General features: G+C 41.1%; 1 protein-coding gene across 2 annotated transcripts in view; it reads left to right on the plus strand.

The window, feature by feature from the left end:
• Positions 1 to 24,158, plus strand: part of LOC144684860 (uncharacterized) — a 399,842-nt gene that overhangs the window by 29,595 nt on the left and 346,089 nt on the right. The gene's annotated exons all lie outside the window — the stretch shown is intronic.

Consider the following 24,158-nt stretch of genomic DNA (forward strand, 5'->3'; position numbering starts at 1 on the left):
CCCTCTGCCTGCCTGTCTGTCTGTCCATCTGTCTAACCGGCTAGCGGGGGTAGCTGCCTATTCATCGAGCCGGGGTTGGTAATGTTGAAGGAATTGGTAACCGTGTGTGTCCGTTCGTGGCCCCGCTTCCAGCCATTGGCGGTGGTTGTTTTTGTTCTGACAGGGCTCCGACGCTCTGCCGCTGTCATTTATTCCATCAAGGGAGGAATCCTCGATTGTGTGGATTTATAATGTTGCATCTCTCCATTCTGGATATTGTTGGACACTGGATTTATGGGGCGGGGGATGTCAGTAATAATGAAATGGGTTCGGTTGCGAGGTCGGACCGCCCTGCCATGATATCTATAAACTGTTGGTGGTACACATTTCAAAGCTGTTCGGAGTAAGAGGAGGACGCACAGCGCGAAACGAGTTGACAGTGTTAGTGCTACAGCAAGAACCATGCGTCCAACACTGCTTAAAACTAAACTCTCACAATATCTGAGAACTTGTATCACCAACAGTACCCCCCGGGGGAACTGCTGTACTAATGAAATGGAAATCAGATATTACGTCTCTTGAAACCATATTTTATTTCACGCCAATTTATAAATAATTTACAGCAGAAATATATTTTACAGCGCTGCCCTTCTCTATGGTGAATGCTGTCAAACACGTTTTAATTTGCAGACTAAATATTTCAATATCTCTTGTTCCGAAGGAGAGCACCCAATCTAATAATACATCGTGTGTGTGTATTGTGACATTTCTTGGTTATGATAATAAAGCTTTGAGGAATACAGTAGCAATATTACAGCGATGGAGTGTACACAATTATTGCATCTTAAAAGACCTTAAGGCGGACACCAAGAGGCTGCAAAAAGATGTAGACAGGTTAAATAAGTGGGCAACAAGGGGAAGTACGAGGTTATTCATTTTGGTAGTAAGAATAGAAAAGCAGGATATTTTTAAAACGACGTGCAACTTCTAAATGTTGATGTTCAGAGAGATTTTGGTGTTCTTGTACAAGGAACACAAAGTTAGTGTGCAGGTACAGCAAGCAATTAGGAAGTCAAATGGCATGTTGCCCTTTATTGCAAAGGGATTGGAGTACAAGAATAAGGAAGTCTTGCTCTAATTGTTCAGGGCTTTGATGAGACCACATCTAGATCAATGTGTCATCTTGGTCTTCATATCTAAGGAAGGTTGTACTTGTATTGGAAGTGGTATAGTGAAAGTTCACTAAATTGGCTCCTTGGATGAGAGGCTTGTCCTATGTTGAGTAACAGAGTAAATTGGGCCTGTACTCTCTGGAGTTTAGAAGGATGAGAGGTGATCTCATTAGAACATACAAGATTCAGAAGGGGCTTGACAGGATAGACACTGAGGTTGTTTCCCCTCACTGGGGAAGCTAGAACATGGAGGTGAGGTCTCAGGCTAAGGGGTGGATCATTTAGGACTGTGATGAGGTGAAATTTCTTCACCCAGAGGGTTGTGAATCTTTGGAATTGTCTACCCCAAAGGCTTGTGAATGGTTTATCATGGCCATATGGCTGAGATAGAGATTTTTTGGTCTCTCGGGGAATCAAGGGATATGGGGAATGAGTGGAGATGAGGCACAAGATCAGCTATGATCATCATGAACAGTGGAGTAAGCTTAATGTTCTACTCCAGCTCGACGACTTATGTTCTTACAAATATACCAGCTGTTGTATGATTAAAAATAGGTACATAATTTTGAAAGTTACATGGAAAATTGGCTACAGAGGTTGATTTGGTGCCTCTGTTTCATTGAGTTATGTGTTCGGATTTATACATGCCTCCTATTTTTAATGTCATCTGCAAATTTGGACCCCTCGGACTTCCACTCTCACCTCATGCATTTCTTCCTTTGGTCCTAGTCAATTTGGGATATGTGATGGTGAATGGAGGTTTGTAGGCAATTTTGGGTTGATTGGTTGGGAAGTACGAAATGTTATAGGAGGAAACTTTGGGGCTACAGAAAAATTGAGTAGTGAATGAGAATGCCGAGTGGCAGGGTCTAGCGAAAGTCTTGTGAAGAAACAAAGGAAAAGTAAAACTAGGGGCCCCAGAGAATTTGGTAATGGTTATTTATGAACATGGAAGAGATAAATGGATTGAGATCTAAGTGAGAAAATGCAGGTTATAATAATATAATAGATACGGTGAAGACTGATGAGGCAAACAAATATTTGTAAGAAACTCTTGGAGTTTTGGAGTATATGGGTAGCAGGTAGGGGTGCGGGTTAAAATGTAAAGCAGGAGTAAAATTAAAAGAAACACGAGCACCACAAGAGGGCCTAAAAAAAGACACCTCCCACCATTTACACTCATTATCTCTCCACTCGCCATACTTCCTCCGCTCCTCCTCCCTGCTCCTTCACTTCCCAGTATCTTAAAATATAAGTACCTTGCATGGAATATACAGCTCAGAAACAGGCTAACTGGCCCATGCCTATGTTTATTCTCCACCACCTGAACCTCCTATCACTCTGATAACTCTGCCCCCATATCCCTTCATTCCCTTCTCCCTCATGTATGGTTCAAACATCCCCTAAATGTATCAGTGCTATCTGCTCCATCTTTTCCATGTAGATGGAAACATGTAAGTGGAAACAATTTCTCCATATCCACTCCATCGATCCCCTTCATAATTTTAAAGACCTCTATCAGGTGTCCCCCTCGTCTTTTCTTTAGAATCTTCCCTGATGGTTGCATCCTCTCAGTGCTGGTACATCATCAAGCCCATACTCTCACCTTCAGTGCTATGCCCTCTGAGAATGTGGAGCCCCGAGGGGTGGCTGACGTGACCCTATAAGACCTGAGAGTCGTGATTAGCAGGGCTATGTTAAGGTTACTGGAAATCTGTATATATTACCTTTTCTTAGTACTTATAAAATTTATCATGCCATTAATTCTCTTTGTACTGGTATTATATTCCATTGAGTACTTTTCTTTTCCCAAATGTTTGAAACCCCAGAACTGCAAAATAACTATCTTTGAAGCTTTCCATATTAGGATGCAGAATTACTTCCTTATTAGGAATTTCTGAGAGGAGCCTGAGGTTCAGAATGTGGCTACTTCAGAATATTATAATGTGTATCCAACTAACGAGTTTGTATATTTATGGAGGGTTAGGTTTAAAGATGGAGCATTTCATTCTTCAGCATTGCTTTGAACTGCTACTGAGTAATATTATCTCAATGCAGAACGTGCTGATACTTTTCTGATCTTATGTTGTGAATGAGCTTTTTTCAACTCTAATGCTCTTTGTGGTCTTTCATTGCCTGTGTAGTGATTCAGTTTGCTTTTGTTCCAGTTTGAGTGTGTATCCAATTGCTTTTGTATCTGATTAATTTAGTCCAATTGAAGTGTGAAATAAACCTGATAAATTGTGATAGTGCATGCCAGCGTTTCCTTATCTAAACTTAGCATTAAGTGTTGTGTTACTAGTAACTCCCTCAAAACAATAGATTTTGATGTTGTCATTGTTACAGCTATTAGTTTCCCTCCATAGATTTGTGTAGAAGTTAACCCCACCATACAATGGAGCATTCTGTCTTGTTCTGCACAAAGTGAAAACATTGGTACCATGCTTAACATTACAGTATTTGTTTTATAGTTCACCGATTGTTTGGGGAATTGTTTTACAAATGCATAAGCAAAAGTAAAGATGGCAAATGATAATGAGTTTGTTCATTTAACTGAACACAAAATATCTCCTGTTAAAATGCATGCATTGTCTGTATTCTTCTTTGGTCTGTGGTACAATCAACTTGATCATATCCCTTTCCCCATACCAAATTCCTTTTTGCCACTGTCATAATATACCCTTATCTGGAATGAAGAATCAAATTAACCTCTGGTGTAGAACTTGATAGATCAGTTAGTCACAAAGTAAGAATCAAGTTTAAACTTTGTCATTTGATATAGAGTTGCAAACTGTCTGAAATTAAAATGCTTTCGTACTTAAAATGTGACTGAATCGTTTTAAAGAAATATTATGTGGACTATCTTTATGTTGGATCTATATCTAACATTTATTCCTAGCTTTAACTCAACTGTTTGCTATTTAGTTTCGAGATGCCTTTGTGTTCCACCATTTGCCCCACCCAGAATGTTGCAGTGATGTCCACACAGGTTGTGTGGACATTACCCACAATCACACCTTGGTCTGTGTTCCCCTACTCCTCTGGCATCTTCCCCTCCTTTGAGCATCTCACTCTGTTCCAACCCTCTCTCCATTCCTCAAATCTTCATTTTCTAATGCCAAGTTTCTCACTGAGATATTCTCGTTGTTTTTACTTCCATCAGCAACATCTCATCCTTGTTACTTCAAGCTCCGTCTCAACCCAACTCTCTCCTCAGAGTTCATTGCCTTCCTATCTTCCCTCACTATCTCCCTCCAGATAGACTCCACTGCGTGCATTCACAGTCATTCCCTCGACTTTGCCACCTCATGTGGATCACTACTTTCCTTCATCAGTTACATCCCCTTTTGTTTACCAACCCCACTTCCTTCTGGAACTGCCCCAGAAAAAATTGCTTACAGTGGCGCTTTCTAACAGCTTCCAATTTTCAGACAGAAGATGGTGTTGATGATTCCGGTGTTGTTGTTCACAGCTTCACTGGACCTATCACTTATTTCTTTACTTGTCCTATATCACCCCTTTGTACCTTGCACCATCCCCAATATTGCATCCTAATATGGAAAGTTTCAAAGATTTCACTCTCAGAGATTTGCCCTTTTTCTCTTTCCTCCATGCCACTCCACCTCATGCATTATCTCTGTGCTTGCTTAAAACTTGTTACATCTGTACCAGTTTCCATTTCTAATTAAAGGTCAGGGACCTGAAACGTTAACTGTTTCTTTCTCCACAGATACTGCCTGAATTGCTGAGCATTTCTAGCATTTTCTGTTTATATTTCAAATTCACAATTGTCTGGCCTTTGGTCCTCCATTCACCATATTCCTGCAGCTACCAATCTAATCAGTCACACCCTCACCTCAATCTTTGATGCCCTTGTCCTCACTAAAACCATTACTCCCCCTCACCCTGATTGTTCCCCTTGGTATGGCCTTATCTCCATTCCCTTAAATCCAAGGGATGCAGTTTTGAACGTTTATTGTGGGCACCTGGTTTAGCCATTCATTGACAGATCTAGTTGGACCACATAAAGCACTAAAGATCCTGCTTTCCCTTCACAAAACTGCGCACTATTCCAGGATCATTCTGGAATAAAAACTTCTCTTCACTGCAAACTGTCTACTTAAACCCCTCTCCCCTACATCCAACAACAAATGTGTGAAGTTCATGGATTTCTTTGTCACTAAGATTGAGACCATCTTTTCAGCTGTTTCAATGCTTCTCCTAGCCCAGCAAACCAAACATCCCATAAGGTTATGTCCTGCCCTCACCCTGGACTCTCATTTATCTCTGATTTCTCTCCTTCCTTTGTTCTGGCCCTCTCTGAGCTTATCTTGTCCATGAGACCTACCTCCTCCCTTAACCCTCTTTCCACCCAATGTCCCTTCCTGGTCCCCATGATATTGTTAATGGTTCTCTCTCCTCGGGTACTGCTTCCCTTCTCTTCAAGTTTGCCATCATCAACCCCTTCCTCAAAAAACCCCACTCTTGACTCATTTAGCTTTGAAACTACCACCCAATCTGCAATCTCGCTTTCCTCTCCAAATTTCTTGTCTCTGTTGCCTCTCAAACCCATGCCCATCTTTCCCGCATCTCCATGTTTGTACCCCTCCAGTCAGGTTTCTGCCCCACAACAGCACTGAAATAGCCCTTTTCAAAGTCACATATGACATACTATGTGATTGTAATCATGATAAACTATTCCTTCTTGACCAGTCTGTAGCCTTTGACATGGTGGAACACACCATCCTTTTCTAGTGCCCCTCTGTTGTCATTCAGCTGGATGAAACTGCCCCCTCCTGGTTCCATTCCTATCTATCCAGTCAGGGATTCACCTGCAATGACTTCTCTTCCTGCTCCTGGACCATCACTTTGGTGCCTCCCAAGAACCTATCCTTCCCATTTCTACCTGTTGCCTCTCTGCTATTATCTGAAAAAAGACATCAGGTTCCCTAGATATGTTGACAACACCCAGCTGCACCACCATCTCTCTCGACCCTTCCATTGCCTCGGATTTCTCATACTGCTTGTCCAACAGGATAAGCAGAAATATTGGGAAGACTGAAGCCATTGCATTAAGTCACTGTCTCAAACTCTGTTCCCTAGCTGTTGACTCCATCCCTCTCCCTGGCCTCTGTGTGAGGCTGAACAAGACTGCTTGTAATCTTTGCATCCTGTTTCACCCTGAGATGTGCTTTTGTCCACATCTGTGCTCCATCACCAAAACCTCCTACTTAGACCTCTGACACATTGCTCATTTTTGTCTCTGCCTCAGCTCATTTCCTGCTGAAACCCTTATCCATGCCTTTTCTATTCTTTCATGGGATGTGTGCATTACTGGCAAGGCCAGCATTTGTTGCCCATCCCTAATTGTCTTTGAGAAGGTGGTGTTAAGCCACCTTTTAGAACCGCTGCAGTTCATCTGCATATTTGTTAGCTCTGGATTTGATTTATTTCATTGCTGTCCTGGTCAATTCTGGACTCTTGACCATCCTCTCTTTTAATCATTCCACCATTGTCAGCCATGCCTTCTGCTGCCTTGGACTTGCATTTTAGAATTTCCCCACTAAGTCTCTCTGTCTTCTCCCCCTCCTCCTTTAATATGCTTCATCAAGCCTATCTCTTTAACCAAACTTTTGGTCATCTGTCTTAATGCATCCTTATGTGGCTTAGTGTCAAATTTTGTTTTATAAATGTTTTATAAATGCCAGTTGTTGTAGTTCAGGTGATGTTCAAGATGATAGTCACACTTTTTAAAAGTGAGATCGCCAGCAGATTGCATAGTTTAGTGAGTTGCTTTTTTTTATGGATTAAAAAAACAATCCACAGCTAAACCATATATAGGTGCATATAAATGCAAGTTGCTGTTGTAAAACTAGTATTAATACCACCAATTGAGTTGAAGACTAAATCTCAATCACAGCTTTTTTCAGTTCTAAATTAAATTCTGTAACTTCATAGAATTCTGTTTCATTTGCAGTGTGTCATCTGCATCCATAATTTCTTAGTACTGAATATTATAAACTAGCTCATGAATTAATCAAAATACTGTCAGATTGGCTAAGGCACTTGCCATTAATTGAGCTAATATTCATTTAAGTTGGTATTCCATATTGAACAGCCAGATGGTAATGTTGGTTGTTATCTCATCCTATACTAGTCACCGTCATCAATTTTTAAAAATAAACTTAGATTGCCTCTGATCTGTAAACATATTCCAAGCAGTTATTGAAGGTTATGCTAATAATCTGTTTATTGATATTTGTCCAGCTGAAGGGCAGGAGGTGTTTGAATTTAAATTTAATTTATTTGAAAGTATGCAACTAATCATTGGCAAAAAGATTTATGGTACTAAACTTCTATTATAATAAATAAAAACAGAAAATGCTGGAAAACTCAGCAGGTCTGGCAGCACCTGTGGAAAGAGAAACAGAGTTAACGTCTCAAGTCTGTATGACTCTTCTTCAGAGCTCTAATATATATTATACCTCTTTATATTATATATAATAAACTTCTATTGATGTTTTAATGTTGGCTGATTATTATTTTTTTTACCTTGTAGTGCAATACAAGAAGGAATATTAACATGATATGTTAAGTAGCAGAAATTAAATATTTTAACTACATAGTGATGTTAAAATATAGCTTCTTCAGCCTAGCTCACATCCACTCTGTCTAGCTGCAGCTATAATCCCATCTGCTATTTTTCTAGGACCATAAGTTTCAGAGGGATTTGTTGCCAAATGGCGATTTTCATAGTTACTGACCATAAAACAGCTGTTTGTTTGAACCTTTTCAGCAAACATTTATTATTCCTAAATTATATCTCTGAAAAAGATGACCTTGGTGGTATATTCTGCTTTTTCACAGAGTGTCATTTTTGTACTTGAAAATGTAAAAGGGAACCTATCTGCTTTACCTTTATTATTTTGGAAGAGAAGGGAGTAAACTAGAAATACAATCCATAATCTTTGTTACATCGGTAAGCTGTGACATTGGGAGCACATGGTAAGTGTGGATCAGACAGTTCTCCTTTGGTAGACCCGCTTTTGGCTCAAAAACCTATAAAGAAGTTATCCGAAAATCTGCAGGAATCACTGGAGCTGCAGAAGTGCTGGAGATCAATCCAAACAAACTTTTATTAAAATTCAATAGTAACATTGAAAATATGTGGTCTAAAGTTTTTTTTATTATTTTGTAGCAGTCATCAGTATTATCATTATTCCTTTCATTTTTGGTTATAAGTCTGGGTTTATATCAAAAAAATAATTTTTCAAAAGATTTTTGTAAATGGATGACACTGGCAATGTTGTGTTTATTGTCCAGCAAGTGCCTTGAGGACAGCAAGAGGTCAACTACTTTCTGTAGGACATGGAGTGACATTTAGACAAGACCCATCACCTTTTTAGACAGTGCATTCCAAATTCTAACTACTCACTGCGTAAAGAAGTTTTTTCTCATGGCACCTTTGGTTCTTATGCCAATTACCTTATATTGTGTCCTCTAGTTGTTGACTCTCCTGCCACTGGGAACAATTTCTCTATCTACCCTGTCAAAACCCCTGATGATTTTGAATACCTCTATTAAATTTCCCCCCAACTTTTTGTTCTCTAAGGAGAAGAACCCCTAGCTCTCCAATCTAGCAGCCTACCTGAAGTCTTTCATCACTTCTGTGCACCCTCTCTAAAGCCTTTTCTCTCTCCCACCGCAATTACTCTGCTCATACCTGCACCCCCACTACTCACAACCCTCTCCTCCTCTGCTTTCCTACAATCATTACACAACACTTCACTTCACCTCACTCTAATCCTACTCACACACATTACACCACCTACAATCCAGCAACTTTCATGGTAGTCCACAAATTATTATTATTATTTTTTTAAAGTGCTGTGATTGGATTTAAACACATGTACCTAGAAATTGGATTGTTTTTTTGTAGGTCAGAAGTTTGCAAAGGACACTTCAATTATTTACTTATACAGTATTAACATTTTCAAGGATCATAGGTCCCTTCTATATATATATATAAATATATATATATAGTCAAGGGAAGAATTTTCTGGTTGGCAAGTGGGGGCGGGGCCTGCTCGCCAACGCGTGGTGATGTCGGGCAGGTGTCCCGATGTCACTGCGCGTCATTTAGATTTTCAGTTTGGCGGGCACGCAGCCGAGTCGGCTGCGCGCCCGCTGAACTGTCAAAGGCCTATTAAGGCCTGTTTAAAAACTAATTAAAACAGTTAAATGAGCTGCCCGTCCAACCTTAAGGTTGGCGGGCAGGTGAAGAGCCCAGGCGGCATTCGCATTTTTCATGAAACCTCATCCACGATGAGGTTTCATGAAGTGTTTTAAAATTCAATTAAAATTATTTTAAAAATTAATTGACCTGGCCCAGTTCATGTGACACTCTCACATGAGGGGACATGTTTTAAAAGTTTTTTTTCCCTTTTATTTAAATTTTAAAACCTTAAACTGATCTCCCTGAAGCACCTCCATGCCTCAGGGAGATTTCTGCACTCTTTCGCACGCATGCGCAAAACAGCTCAGGCCCCGACTCAGGGAATCCCCCCCGCCCGCATGGGGAAAATTCAGTGTTTGTTCCCGTGACATCATATGGACAATCTTGAAGAAACTTCACAGTAAAGAATGAGTCCCCTGAAGTTTGTGGTTTTATCTTGCTTACAAGTAGGATTTTAAAAATGGTTTGGGTGTATGCCACTGTAACAATAGAACATATGTAATTGTTGCACTTATCTGGAGCAATTATAAAATGTTCCTAATTTTCTTGTTTCTGTTTTAATTATCAAGAATAAGGCTTCCTCCTCTGGCAATTTAAAAACAAATATCCTCTGTTGAATGGCACTTAGTACAGAGAAATATGTATCGATGAATAGCCTGTATTACGTTTTGGGATCTTTTCTATCCTTCTTTCTCAAAATTAATTAAGTCATTTTGGGGATGATACAAAACTTGGAAGTATTGTGAACTGTGAGAAGGATAATGTACTCTCTTCCACAAAAGGCGGTGGAAGCAGAGTCTTCAAATATTTTTAGGCAGAGCTAGATAGATTCTTGATTAACAAGGGAGTAAAAGGTTATCGGGGATAGGCAGGAAAGTGGGGCTGAGGTTACAATAGGATCAACCATGATCTTATTGAATGGCAGAACAGGCTCAAGGGCCTGAGTGGCCTACTCCTGCTCCTAGTTCGTATGTTCGTATGTAGAACTTCAAAAGGACATAGGCAGGTTGGTGGAATGAGGGAGCGAGTGGCAGAGGAAATTTAATACAGTGAATTGTGAAGTGATTCATTTTGGTCAGAAGAACATGTAGAGGTAGTACAAAATAAAACATACAATTCTAGAGGAGGTGCAGGAGCAGAGGGACCTAGGTGTATATGTGCAAAAATCATTGAAAGCAGCAGGACAGGTTGAGAGGTGACAATAAAACATATGGCATCCTGGGATTTATCAATTGGGGCATGGAGTACAAAAGCCAGGAAGTTGATGTTTAATCTGTATAAAACACTGGTTTGACCTCAACAGGAGTACTATGTCCAGTTCTGAGCACTGCACTTTAGGAAGGACATGAAGGCATTAGAGAGGGTGCAAAAAACAGAATGGTACCAGGGACAAGTAACTTCAGTTATGTAGATAGATTGGAGAAGTTGGGACTATTTTCCTTGGAGAAGGCTGAGCGGAGATCTGATAGAGGTATTCAAAATCATGAAGGGGTACAGACAGAGTAGTTAGGGGAAAACTGTTCCCATTGGTGGAAGGATTGGGAACCAGAGGGTACAGATTTAAGGTAATTGGCAAAAGAAGCAATAGCGACATAGTGGTTAGGTTTAAAATGATTAAACAAATTTGTCTAACCTGATATGAGAAAGCAAATAAGTAAGCTATATAATATAGATGCAAAACAAAAACAGAATTACCTGGAAAAATTCAGCAGGTCTGGCAGCATCGGCTATATAGATGCATGTTTGCAATGTTATAAATAGCTAGCTCATTGTTCATTGTAGTAATATTTTAGATGTAATTTTTAGTTCTAGGAAGGTTAAAGTTAACTGTAGAAAATTCAAGATAAATGCACCTAAAGCAGCTTGAAGACTAGTACACTTAAAACGTTGGGGCTGTGTTGACTTAAGGGGTTAACAGCTAGAAAGGTAAGATTATAAACAGCCGGTGGGCTTACTTAGCTGGAGAATTGGAGATGGGGGGTCTGCAGTGCTGGCAAAGAAATGCAGTCCAGAGAGTTGTTTTATTTTGGGAGCTAAAACTACTATTAATTTAAAAACATTCAGTGAGCCTTGGAGGGCTATGTGGTCATGGGTGGAGCTTAAGAACGTTTGAGGATTTCAATTTATCTGTGTGTTTGCTGGGGAAATGAGTGTTCTGCAGCAAGAGAAAAGTTGATACACTTGGCAGACTCCAGGCAGCAAAAGTGTTGCTGTTGGCTGGCTCTGTGTAGTTGGGACTCGGGAGAAATCCCAGGAGCTGTTTGATAGTTTTGTGCAGTTGGGGCTCAAGAGAAGTCCTGGGAGTTGAGAAGGTGGCAGAAGGTCACTGGCTCTGTGCTGGAAAGGGTTAGGGTTCAGAAGAAGCCCTGGGAGCCATTTATAGCTTGATGTAGCTGGGGAGATTGGAGTTTGGTGAAATCCAGGGACAGTGCCAGCCCAGAGAAACTGGTCGGCTATTAAAGAGCTGAAATTGCGTGAGTAAGCAGAGGCTGAAGTGCAGACTCTGAAATCTAAGGGAACGGAATCTCAGGAGATGAGACTGAAACCCTGGGAGGTGTGCGTTGAGATAGTCTGAGTTGGAGCGGCTTTGAGGGAATTCAGAGGCTTGATCTTCAAAAGTGAAAAGTTTGGAGTCCCTTGTGAGGGAGACAGAGTTTCAGTGAGATTGATTGACTCAGTGTTTACTGACATCTGGATGGGTTGCTGAGAAACCTCGTGTGGTCAGTCTTGGTCGCATTTGCTATTTATTGTGCAGTGTGGTACATTTGACCACAGTATGCCTGTTAATTCACATGTACCTCATATTAACCCTGATTGTTCGAGTATTAGAAAGATATTGTCAATTGTTTTATGTTTTTGAGCTTTTATACTAAAGTTTAATTTTGTTTGTTCAAAACCCATGGAATATTATGGCTTTATCGTCTTAGCAAATGTCTTGAATCTCAAACTTTGTCTACTTTAAACAAAATGTTATAGGCTGTTAACTGGATCCTACCAAAAACCTGGGGATCTGGTCTAAGATGGTAACACCAATAAAAATCTTACTACCTAACTTGTGGTGGTGGGGGGTGGATCACAACACTAAGTACTTAACTGATTCTTTCTAAATAAGTACTAACACTCATTATTTTTCTTAAATTGAATGTCACTGTGGGAATTCATTCTAAACTATATGTTGGAAATTTCAATGCAGCCAGTTCTTTCTAAAGTTTTCAAATTCACTCTGCGATACAAGGAGAATATCACATTGTGTAGCCTAGAAAATAGTTACTGGGACTTCCCAGATTTTGAATAATTGACCACTCGAGGTGAATTGTGATGTATGTACACGTTAAACCAATCTCACACTTTATTCAGTCTCAATTACTCCTCTTAAGCCTGTAACAGCCAAAACTGCAACACTATTAGATTAAGCTCTGTACAAGAAAAAACATTTTTTAATTGTGTACTATGATTAGATTTAAAAGAGCAGCTATCAAACCAAAACTAAACAAAAATACCTAGTTTTTATTTCAGTGAGGGCTTAGACCCCGATCAATGTCACGGTCAAGCCAATTTTGGCAATGAATAGAAGGGCACTTTTGGGCATGACTTTGATTTTTTACTCAGCACTCCTTGGGCAGAATCGTCCCAGATTTGCACTAAGTGCGGTAGTGGGCAGGAAAAAGAAATTTACCCGCTAGCTGCAGTGGCGGCTTTTCACGCCGTAATCTGAGGGGGAGGGAGAGGCGATGGTGTAGTGGTATTGTCACTGGACTAGTGATCCAAAGACCCAGGGTAATGCTCCGGGGACCCAGGTTTGAATCCTGCCACGGCAGATGGTGGAATTTGAATTCAATAAAAATCTGGAATTAAAAGTCTTATGATGACTGTGAAACCATTGTCGATTGTTGTTAAAAACCCATCTGGTTCACTAATGCCCTTTAGAGAAGAAGAAAATCTGTCGTGAGCCTATACGTGACTCCCACAGCAATGTGGTTAACTCTTAAATGCCCTAGCAAGCCACTCAGTTGTAAACTGCTACAAAATCACAAAGGAATGAAACCGGATGGACCACCTGGTATTGACCTAGGCACTGGAAACAACAATGGCAATGGCAATCTCAGCTCTGTTGACCCTGTAAAGTCCTCCTTACTAACATCTGGGGGGCTAACGGGGGAGAACTGTCTCACAGACAAGTCAGGCAACAGTCATGACATAGTCATTCTCACAGAATCACATCTTACAGATAATGTCCCAGACACCACCCTCACCAGCAGAGGTGGCAGCACAGTTGTATACAATTGGGAGGGAGTTGCCCTGGGAATCCTCAACATCAATTCCAGATCCAATGAAGTCTCATGGCATCAGGCCAAACATGGGCAAGGAAACCTGCTGATTACCAGGTACCGCCTTCTCTCAGCTGATGAATCAGTGCTCCTCCATGTTGAACACCACTTGGAGGAAGCACTGAGGGTGGCAAGGGCGCAGAATTTGCTCTTGTCTTCAATGTCCACTACCAAGATTGGCTTGGCCGCACCACTACTGACCAAGTTGGCCGAGTCCTAAAGGACATAGCTGCTAGACTGGGTCTGCGGCAGATAGTGAGGGAACCAACAAGAGGGAAAAACATACTCACCAACCCTGCTGCAGGTGCATCTGTCCATGACAGTATCGGTAGGAGTGACCACCGCAAAGTCTTTGTGGAGATGAAGTCCCGGCTTTACATTGATCAGTGCCAATTCTGCACAGAAGAGGTTGGCCATCCAATGCAGAAAGCGGATGAATGATCTCATCCGTGCAGCCAGGGTAAGGCAACTATCTCATCACTCTAAACTCTCACACTCAAGCCCATCACACATTCACTGGCATCTCACTCACTGCCAGCTCAAGGGACATCACCACTCACTCTCTCATACACACCCTCACATCGCCATCTGGCCTCATCTCTGGAGACTGCCTTCTCGGCCCTCACCATCTTGAGGCCACTTGCACAGATCAACTTGTGCTCCCACACACACCTGGGATACCCCCCCTTGCCCAGTACAGCCCTTGCCCAGTACAGCCCTCGTCCTGCAGCCTCATCCCTTGCCTGAGGCCGCATCTCCCCCTCACACAAACAAGCCCTAGCCCTGCAGCTGTTGAAAAGCCACCTCTACCTTATGGCTGGTCTGGTAGGTAGAGACCTGCCCATGAGCCCCCACTGAAAGTCATGTGGTGCTGTCTGCAAAGCCTGGCACTGATGACTGTGAGTGCTGTCTGAAGCAAGGCAGGCAAACAAACCTCAAGTCCTGAGCCGAGTGCAGCTCGCCAGGTATACGTCGCTTATGTACAGTTGTGAAACACGAGCATACTTGGATGAACCAGCGTGGGGGATGATACCGGCAAGCTGGGCTTATAATGATGTGCAGATGTATTACAATGAAGTTTACAATGTCTGATGGTGGGAAACGCGTCCCGCCATTGACGAGCTGAGCGGATGATTGCAAAATGGTTTCACAACATCATGAAACCGATTTTTGGCCTTCTCACCATATTGTCTGTTAATGCCGCCAAACACCCGCCACTAATGGGCATGGAAAATTCTGCCCCTTATGATGCTTTGGTCTGCTTAATGTTCATCCAAAGCAACAGGACTAAGTTCAGTAAGTGGAGGACCATCAAGAAGAACAAATGTTCTATTTTGTGGCACAATCCTGCATTGTCTGTTTTGTGTGTTCTGGTTTCCATAGAAATAATCACATTTTAGACTGGCACTCAATGGAGTTCCAGCATTTTATTTCTTGCATCTCTCCATGTGGCTGGTAGACTAATACATTATTACTTGACACATGATTGCAGTTTAACAATGAATGTGGCACCCTGGGATATATATATTCACACGACAAATAGTTCCTAGCTCTTTACAAATAGTATAATAATATAACATTATCTACCTTTTGATAACAGACAATGTGGCATGAAAGACACACAATTCTACTTTCATAGAATAATACACTGCGGATTTCAAGGTACAACACTCAACTCTGAGAGAATATGGGATGAACATTGTGAACAGTCTGGTTAAGCCCCAGACAATGGCCAAGCGAAGGAATGGTATTGGTAGCTAGGGAGCAGAGTTTGTGGTGGGGCCCAAAGACAAAGGCCTTCTTCTTCCCAACACTTAATTCGAGGAAATTTCTGCTCAGCCAACACTGAATTTTTACAAGTGGCATGACAAATTAGAGGCTGTAGAGGGGTCGAGAGAGGTAATGGTGAACTGGAGCAGAGTGTTGTAAGTGTACAAGTGGAACCTGACTCTTTGTTTTCAGATTATGTTGCATGTATTTAATGTGATTTAAAATCATGTAAAATTAAATCTTAAAAAGTGGTGAACATGTGTTTGAGAATATTTTCAGATCAACTGTTGCTTTTTAATCCTGGAAGGAAATTGCTGCTATGAAAAAGCAGAGTTTATTTTAAATGTTGCACTAAACCATTGATACTATCACCTTTACTTCTGGAATATCTTTCATGTTAAGAGACTTGTTTGCATTTGCCAATGCAGCATTTGCTAGCAACTAGTGAAATCTAGATGTGAAATTAACTGTGAAAATTAATTGAAATTTATTGAGCTAACCTGGGTACTGAACACCATTATATAGCTCTAATGCCACTTTATAAAGCCATTTGTTTTGACCATTAAAATATAAGTGCAGGGAAAGGAATTGAGATGTAGTTGTTAAGGAAGCAAACCATGAAATTATTTATAGTTAAAAGCAAAAAACTGCGGATGCTGGAAATCCGAAACAAAAACAAAAATACCTGGAAAAACTCAGCAGGTCTGACAGCATCTGCGGAGAGGAATACAGTTAATCTTTCGAGTCCGTATGTCCGTATCCTTAGTTCTGGTGAAGAGTCATACGGACTCGAAACGTTAACTGTATTCCTCTCCGCAGATGCTGTCAGACCTGCTGAGTTTTTCCAGGTATTTTTGAAATTGTTTGTAGTTATTTCCCATTCTTGCTTACTGATATTTAGTTTAATTACCAAGTATGACACAAACCAAGTATGCACTCCAAATTAAGTATTTTTAAAAGGACACCAGAAAATTTATTCCAACCCTAATGAGACATACAGGTTAGTTCCAACAGCAGTAGTTCAAAATTAAGGCTGAAAGACTATTACCTCATCACTGTCATCCTAGAAGCAAGAAATGTTCTGCATAATGATGCACCTCCCCCCACTGTGGTGAGGGTAGGCCTACACCAGTTGATGTAACATTGGAGTGTTATGAAATGCCAACAGGCTTTGGCAAAATTATGACCAATACAGCAGCACCACAGTTGCAAATTTTATGACAGAATATAAGCAATGCGACCAGTTGAACCCAAACAAACAGAAGGTGTTTATGGGATCTTCGTAGTGTATCATCTCTAATTGTAGGGTTATCCCTGATAATGTCATTTGTTGAATGCCATTATCTAGACAAGTGACCTGATTAACGGCTCCACATTCTTTACTGATGCTTCTTTAGAATTATTCTTCTTCTCCAAGTTAGCCGCAGCCTAGAGCTTGCTTCAAGGCTCGCCTGTACTTAGCTGCCCACTAGTATGTTTGTGAGCACAGGTCGGGTTCACTCTTTGCTATTCTATTTCCTCCCTTACTTCCTCAGTGTATTTTCATCCTTTTAATTTGACAGTGGTCAAATACGCAGTGTGCAAAATTGTAGATGAGCACCAGCATCCTTCCTCTCTGCAGTGCATAAGTGCTTATCCCATTGAGTGGATGATTTGTTTTGCTTCCTTTTTTTAAAAAAAAATTACTTTATACAGTTAGATTTAAGTAATTCCAAACATAGATTACTTTAACAACTGCTCACACTTCACCTAGTCACTTTTGTGCTGGCCAAACTGATTGGAATGTGTGAACGGATGAAATGTATCCCAGGCTGTTGAGTGAGGCAAGGGAGGAGATAGCCGAGGCGCTGGCAATTTTCAATACCTCTCTGGCCAGAGGAGAGGTGCCAGATGATTAGAGGACAGCCAATGTGGCACCGTTATTCAAGAAGGGAGGAAGGAATAAACCAGGGAACTACAGGCCAGTCAATCCAACCTCAGTGGTGGGGAAACTATTGGAAGCAATTCTGAGGGACAGAATTAATCTACACTTGGAGAGGCAGGGATTAATCAAGGACAGTCGGCATGGTTTTGTTAAGGGGAGGTCATGTCTGATCAATTTGATTGAATTTTTCGAAGAGGTGACCAGGTGTGTAGATGAGGGCAATGCATTTGACGTAGTCTATTTGGCTTTTGATAAGGTCCCGCATGATAACGAAGTTAAGAGCCCATGCGACCCAAGGCAATTTGGCAAATTGGATCCAGAATTGGCTGAGTGGCAGGAAGCAGAGGGTGATGGTCGAAGGGTGTTTTTGTAACTGGATGCCTGTGTCCAGTGGGGTTCCACAGGGATCGGTGTTGGGTCCTTTGCTGTTTGTGGTGTATATATATAAACGATTTAGATCTGAATGTAGGAGGGTTGATCAGTAAGTTCACGGATGACACAAAAATTGGTGTGGCGGTAAATAATGAGGATAGCCTTAGATCACAGGAGGATATGGATGGGCTGGTCAGATGGGCTGATCAGTGGCAAATGGAATTCAATCCGGATAAGTGTGAGGTGATGCGCTTGGGCAGGACAAACAAGGCACGGGAATACATGATGAATGGTAGGACCCTGGGAAGTACTGAGGATCAGAGGAACCTTGGTGTGCATGTCCACCGGTCCCTTAAGGCAGTGGGACAGTAGATAAGGTGGTTAAGAAGGCATATGGGATACTTGCTTTTATTAGCCGAGGCATAGAATATAAGTGCAGGGAGGTTATGCTGGAACTGTATAAAACGCTGGTTAGGCCACAGCTAGAGTATTGTGTGCAGTTCTGGAATCCACATTATAGGAAGGATGTGATTGCACTAGAGAGAGAGTGCAGAGGAGATTTACCAGGATGTTGCCTGGGCTGGAGAGTTTTAGTTTTGAGGAGAGATTGGATAGACTGGGGTTATTTTCCCTGGAGCAGAGGAGATTGAGGGGGGACATGATTGAGGTGTATAAAATTATGAGGGGCATAGATAGGGTAGATAGGAAGGAACTTTTCCCCTTGGTGGAGGGATCAAGAACCAGGGGGCATAGATTTAAGGAGGTTTAGAGGGGAAGTGAGGCAGAATTTTTTCACCCAAAGGGTGGTGGGAATCTGGAACTCACTGCCTGAAAGGGTGGTAGAGGCAGAAACCCTCATAACATTTAAGAAGTATTTGGATATGCACTTGCGATGCCATGCCACACAAGGCCAAGGGCCTAGTGCTGGAAAATGGGATTAGAATAGTTAGGTACTTGTTTGACTGGCGCAGACTTGATGGGCCGAAGGGCCTTTTCCTGTGCTGTAGACCTCTATGACTCTATGACTATGGAATAATTGCAAAGTGGATGTTCAAGAATGCAAAGGCTGTGCAACTTGCTGGCACAGTTTTCTAAGTGCAGTAATTGGAACATTGATTAGCAAAACTGAAAATTAGCTTGCATCTTACTAATTACCTAGCCAACAATTTGAACCCTGGTTATTGTGCATATGTGCTTGTTGTTCTATACCATCTTATAACAATGGAAACAAACAGTATCCAAACTTAAACTGTCTTGGTTTGTCTTACAACTCAGCTCCAAAACATTTTTCCATTGAAACGTTGCACTTCAAATTAAGTTTGAATGAAATAGTGGTTAAGTGGAAATTATATGGCTGTCATTCTCAAAACTCTTTGTATTACTCATCCCTAGTTAGCCCACAAAGTGCAATGAAAATTTAGGTGCTGCCCTAGTACTTTTAACTCCAGAGGCATTACCTTTGTGATATTTAATATCCTATTGTAGGTTATTCAAAGCCAGAGGTTTGTCTCTCATTTGTGTAAGACAAATGCATTTGAATGTACTCGCCATTTGCCTCCCTTAGAGATGACATATAACAGTATAACTTTTTCCATACATTCCCTGTAAAGAGCCAGCCTTGGATTGCTTTACCATTAGATCCATCATGAACAAAATGGTTTAATTAGTTTTACTCTGGTGTAGAGAGGCCTATTTATCCTGAATCTGAATTTGAAGTGAATGCTGAGCTTGTAAAACAAAATCTGTTTTGTCACAGACATTTGTTCCTTTTAAAGAACTAGCATCTTCACAGAAAACTATTGTATTGTTTTGTTTTGTTGATACAATTAGTTAATTGAACTGAGTACACCAACATTTCTGAGTGATGACGCTGCAATGAAGGGCTCCTTTGCTCTAAAATAGCGACGGTTAGCTGAACATTTTTGCATGGTATTTTGGTATTTCAATATTCAGACCAGTGTTGACAGAAAAAAATAAATTAAGTCAAGGAGAAACATGCTAAAATTTGGCTTGGTTTGTTATATTTTTATATTTTTGAAGTTGTGTAGCTCAGAGTCTGTGAGTGGAAGGAAGTTTCACTGTAGTACCAAGAAACAAAACACAAAGATAAGTGTTGATAAAGGAGAGGATTTTTGTAAAAGCAAATAATTCTTTTTAGTCAGTTTGCTAGCTTAATTTGAACCTAATCTATTTTGGTAAATATCCAATTATGTATATATTTGGCCACACATTTGTGTTTGTTTGTGCCTAGATTTCTCTAGGTGTATTGAGGTGTTTCTCGCATGCAGGTACTTCCTAAATGGAAATTCTTTCCTTCCTTCCTGTCACCTCAAAGTTTGAAGATTACAGTAAGTTTTGTGGATGGGAGGAAGAAGATATGCAGACATACTAATTGAGTGGGAAAATCTATGGCAGATGGCGTGCAAAGTTAGGAATTGTGAGGTCATCTTCTTCGGATCCGAGAAATACAAATTGGAATATTTTCTTAAGGTTGAGAGACTAAGAGCTGTGGAGGAGCAAAGGTTAGGAGCTGCATTTTCATCATGGAGACAGGAATCAGGAGGAAGGAATTTTCCAGATTTTGCAAACAGACCTCCTTCCTGGCAGTGCCAGGAGGAGGGATTTCCATCTCTTGGAGGGCGAGACAGCCTGGAATCAGGCCTGTTGCCTCTGGCAGCAGGTCCAAGATGAGGGCGGGCAATGCCGAAACGATTAGGTTGAAAGGCTCGCCTCAGCTCACAGAAACAGCAGCTCAGTTCTTTAGATCAGTGTCAAGCCCTCCCCTCACTTTTACCTACCTTTGTTGCCCAATGGCCATTTTATTCTAATTACCAATACCGTGCAATCCTGAAATGGGATCGCAAAATCCGGCCTGAGATATCTGAGTACACGATCATGAAAAGCCCGTGCACGTGTACAAAAAGTAATTAATAAGGCTAATGGAATGTTGGTCCTTATCTCAAGGGAATTGGAGTTCAAAATGAGGAAGTTATACTTCCATTGTTCCGATTCCATTTGGATAATAGTATAATAATTGAATTAGTAATAATTTTAGCTGCTGAACCTCAAGAAATATACTGTTTCCACACAAAAGGGTTGTGGAAATCTGGAACTTGCTCCTTCAAACCTGTGGATGCAGGGAGTTTTCAAGATTGCAATCGATAGATTTTTGTTTGGTAAGGATGTGGAACAAAGGTGGGTAAATAGAATTGAAGTACAGATCAGCCATGATTTAATTGAATGGTAGAACAGGCTTGAGGGAGTGAATAGCCTACTCCTGCCTTTAAGGTTCTCTGATTCTTTCTATTGTATGCAATTACTAACAATTATTGAAAAACTTGTGTAGTAATTTTTTTTGATATTTTATGTAAAATGCATATTTTGAAAATGGCAAAGCATAGTTGATGCTCAGAAGGTCAAAAGATAACTATACAGTGGACATAAAGTCAGTTAAAACTGTTCAGTTTAGGAAGTCACACTTGTAAACCACATTTGGTACTGCAGTAATCATTTTCAACATGTAAAACTAGCTAAATTGCAAGGAGTTTTTTTTAGTAGAATCATTACATTCAAGCCACATCCTGTACATAATTTCTTTTCAAGTTGTTAGTTGAGGTGATATTGCAGTCCATACAGGATACAGTAATTGCCTTACCTTTGCGAAACACCAATGCAGATGAGTTGCAAGAATGACCACCTGGCCTGGAAAATTTGTACATCCTGAATTGACTAAATGTAATGAGCCAAAAATGCTGTGCTTGGGTCTCATCTGACGGATGTAAATTAAATGCTACTGAAGTAATATTTTCAATATTGACTACAGGGCATAATTTCATTGGGAAGTCTCCTGTGAAGCTATATAAACATAGTGTTGTCAAGGTCAATAGATCATAAAATGGGTGGCTTCCTTGAAGCAAAAGCTGGAAAGAGTGAAAAACATTTCTGTAACATTTTGTTAATCAGCAAGTAGTTTATCACTGTCTTCAGTGTTGAATAAGAGGTAAAGAAGTTAGTAACAAGAATAATCCACTTGGTCTAGCTAGACAATTTTTAATGTTAACCAGAAGTTAGACACACACACTTCTCAACTATTTTTCTATCCTATTCTGTTTTAAAATTTCAGTCTGAAATGCATTTTCTGTTCTGTTCAGGTTTTGTCTTACGTCAAGTTTCCTGTTCCTGGAACAAAAAAAGCAACATGGATAAGCAAGCCCATCTCTGTTGCATACTTAGATGGTGGATAAATAATTCCAATTCATTTTTATTGGAATGTTTTAGAAGAAATTTCTTAGTAGATGTTTTGTTTAGATTAAGAAGTCCCTTTTAGTCCAGTTGATTTCATCTAGTTTATTCAGATTTTTAAAAAATCTTAGAAGGTTAATTAAAGTTTATTTATTTACTTGTAAGCTGCTTGTCTTGTGGTAAGTGTAATACGGATGGGCTCATTTATCTATGTTGGATAACTCTACTGTATACCCATTACAACGATCTTGGTTCCTTGGTTTGAACCACTATTCTTAGCAATTATATCCAGCTTTTGATAAATGCTTCCAGGCATTCAGCCTAAACTTGCCCATCACTAGCTTGAAGTGTGCCCCTTTGTCCTGCTTTCCTGTGATCTATATATATTGTTTCAGGTTCACTTCTTTGATTTCATTAAGTGTTTTGGTTCAAGTTTGAAGATGTTGTCTACTTTTCATGGTAAATGCCACAAATCAGCCTCATTACTCTATCCTGCAGCACTTCTTGAGCCTTATGTCATCAATGCTGTTGCCTAACCGGAGTTTTCTGTGGTTTTGGAATTATTTCTTGGCATTCAAATTCAATGATCCATCCTTTTTGCTTTATTTATTGTTGCTCCGCACATGTTGAACAACAAATCAAACATTACTCAGTCTCTTTCAATTTTGCTCTTGGATGCAGTGGAGGCTAGCCGTGATCTCCTGTAGCCCTGCTCTGGCCGCAGGATGGGCAGCAACCTCACTAGTCTGGCTTGGGAGACATTGCAGTGGTGGTCAGCACCAATGCCCTGCAAAAGAGGATAGCCACCCAGTGCTGAAAAAGGATGAATGTTCTCATCCATTCCACCAAGGTAATTCACTCTTCTCGTCACTCTCAACTCAGACACTCATAAACCCATCACACATCCACCGGATCTCTCCCTTCAAGAGACAACACCACTAATTCTCACACACACCCTCATTGTGTCCTCATCCTGTCCATTACTCAGCTCACCACACAAACGTTCCACGCAACCATGTGTCCTGCTCTCTCACACTCCATCTGTTTTCATGCATACCTAAAAATAAGGTGTCAATCTGGTGAAGCTATGAAAACAGGACTACTTGCGTGCCAAACAGCATAAGCAGCAAGTGATAGACAAAGCCAAGCGATCCTACAACCAGCAGATCAGATCTAAGCTCTGCAGTCCTGCCACATCCAGTCGTGAATGGTGGTGGACAATTAAACAACTGACTGGAGGAGGTGGCTCCACAAATATCCCCATCCTCAATGATGGAGGAGCCCAGCACAGCATTCGCAACAATCTTCAGCCAGAAGTGCCGAATGGATGATCCATCTCGGCCTCCTCTGGAGGTCCCCAGTATCACAGATGCCAATCTTCAGCCAATTGGATTCACTCCACGTGATATCAAGAAACAGCTGAAGGCACAGGATACTGCAAAGGCTGTGGGCCCTGACAACATTCTGGCAATAGTGCTGAAGACTTGTGCCCCAGAACTTGCCGCACCCCTAGCCAAGCTGTTCCAGTACAGCTACAACACTGGCATCTACCTGGCTATGTGGAAAATTGCCCAGGTATGTCCTGCACACACAAACCAGGACAAATCCAACCCAGCCAATTACCGCCCCATCAGTCTACGCTCTGTCATCAGTAAAGTAATGGAAGGGGTCATCAACAGTGCTATCAAGCAGCACTTGCTTAGCAATAACCTGCTCACTGATGCACAGTTTGGGTTCCGCCAGGGCCACTCAGCCCCTGACCTCATTTCAGCCTTGGTTCAAACATGGACAAAAGAGTGAAACTCCTGAGGTGAAGTGAGTGTGACTGCCCTTGACATCAAGGCAGCATTTGACCAGGTGTGGCATCAAGGAGCCCTAGCAAAACTGAAGTCAATGGTTATCAGGGGGAAAACAATCTGCTGGTTGGAGTCATACCTAGCACAAAGGAAGATGGTCGTGGTTTTTGGCGATCAGTCATCTCAGCTCCAGGACATCACTGCAGGAGTTCCTCAGAGTAGTGTCCTAGGCCTAATCATCTTCAGCTGCTTCATCAATGACCTTCCTTCCATCATAAGATCAGATGGGGATGCTCGCTGATGACTGCATAATATTCAGCAACAACTGCGACTCCTCAG

This window comes from Cetorhinus maximus, chromosome 9 (assembly GCF_964194155.1).
Source record: "Cetorhinus maximus chromosome 9, sCetMax3.hap1.1, whole genome shotgun sequence".
In the NCBI taxonomy this organism is placed as follows: Eukaryota; Metazoa; Chordata; class Chondrichthyes; order Lamniformes; family Cetorhinidae; genus Cetorhinus; species Cetorhinus maximus.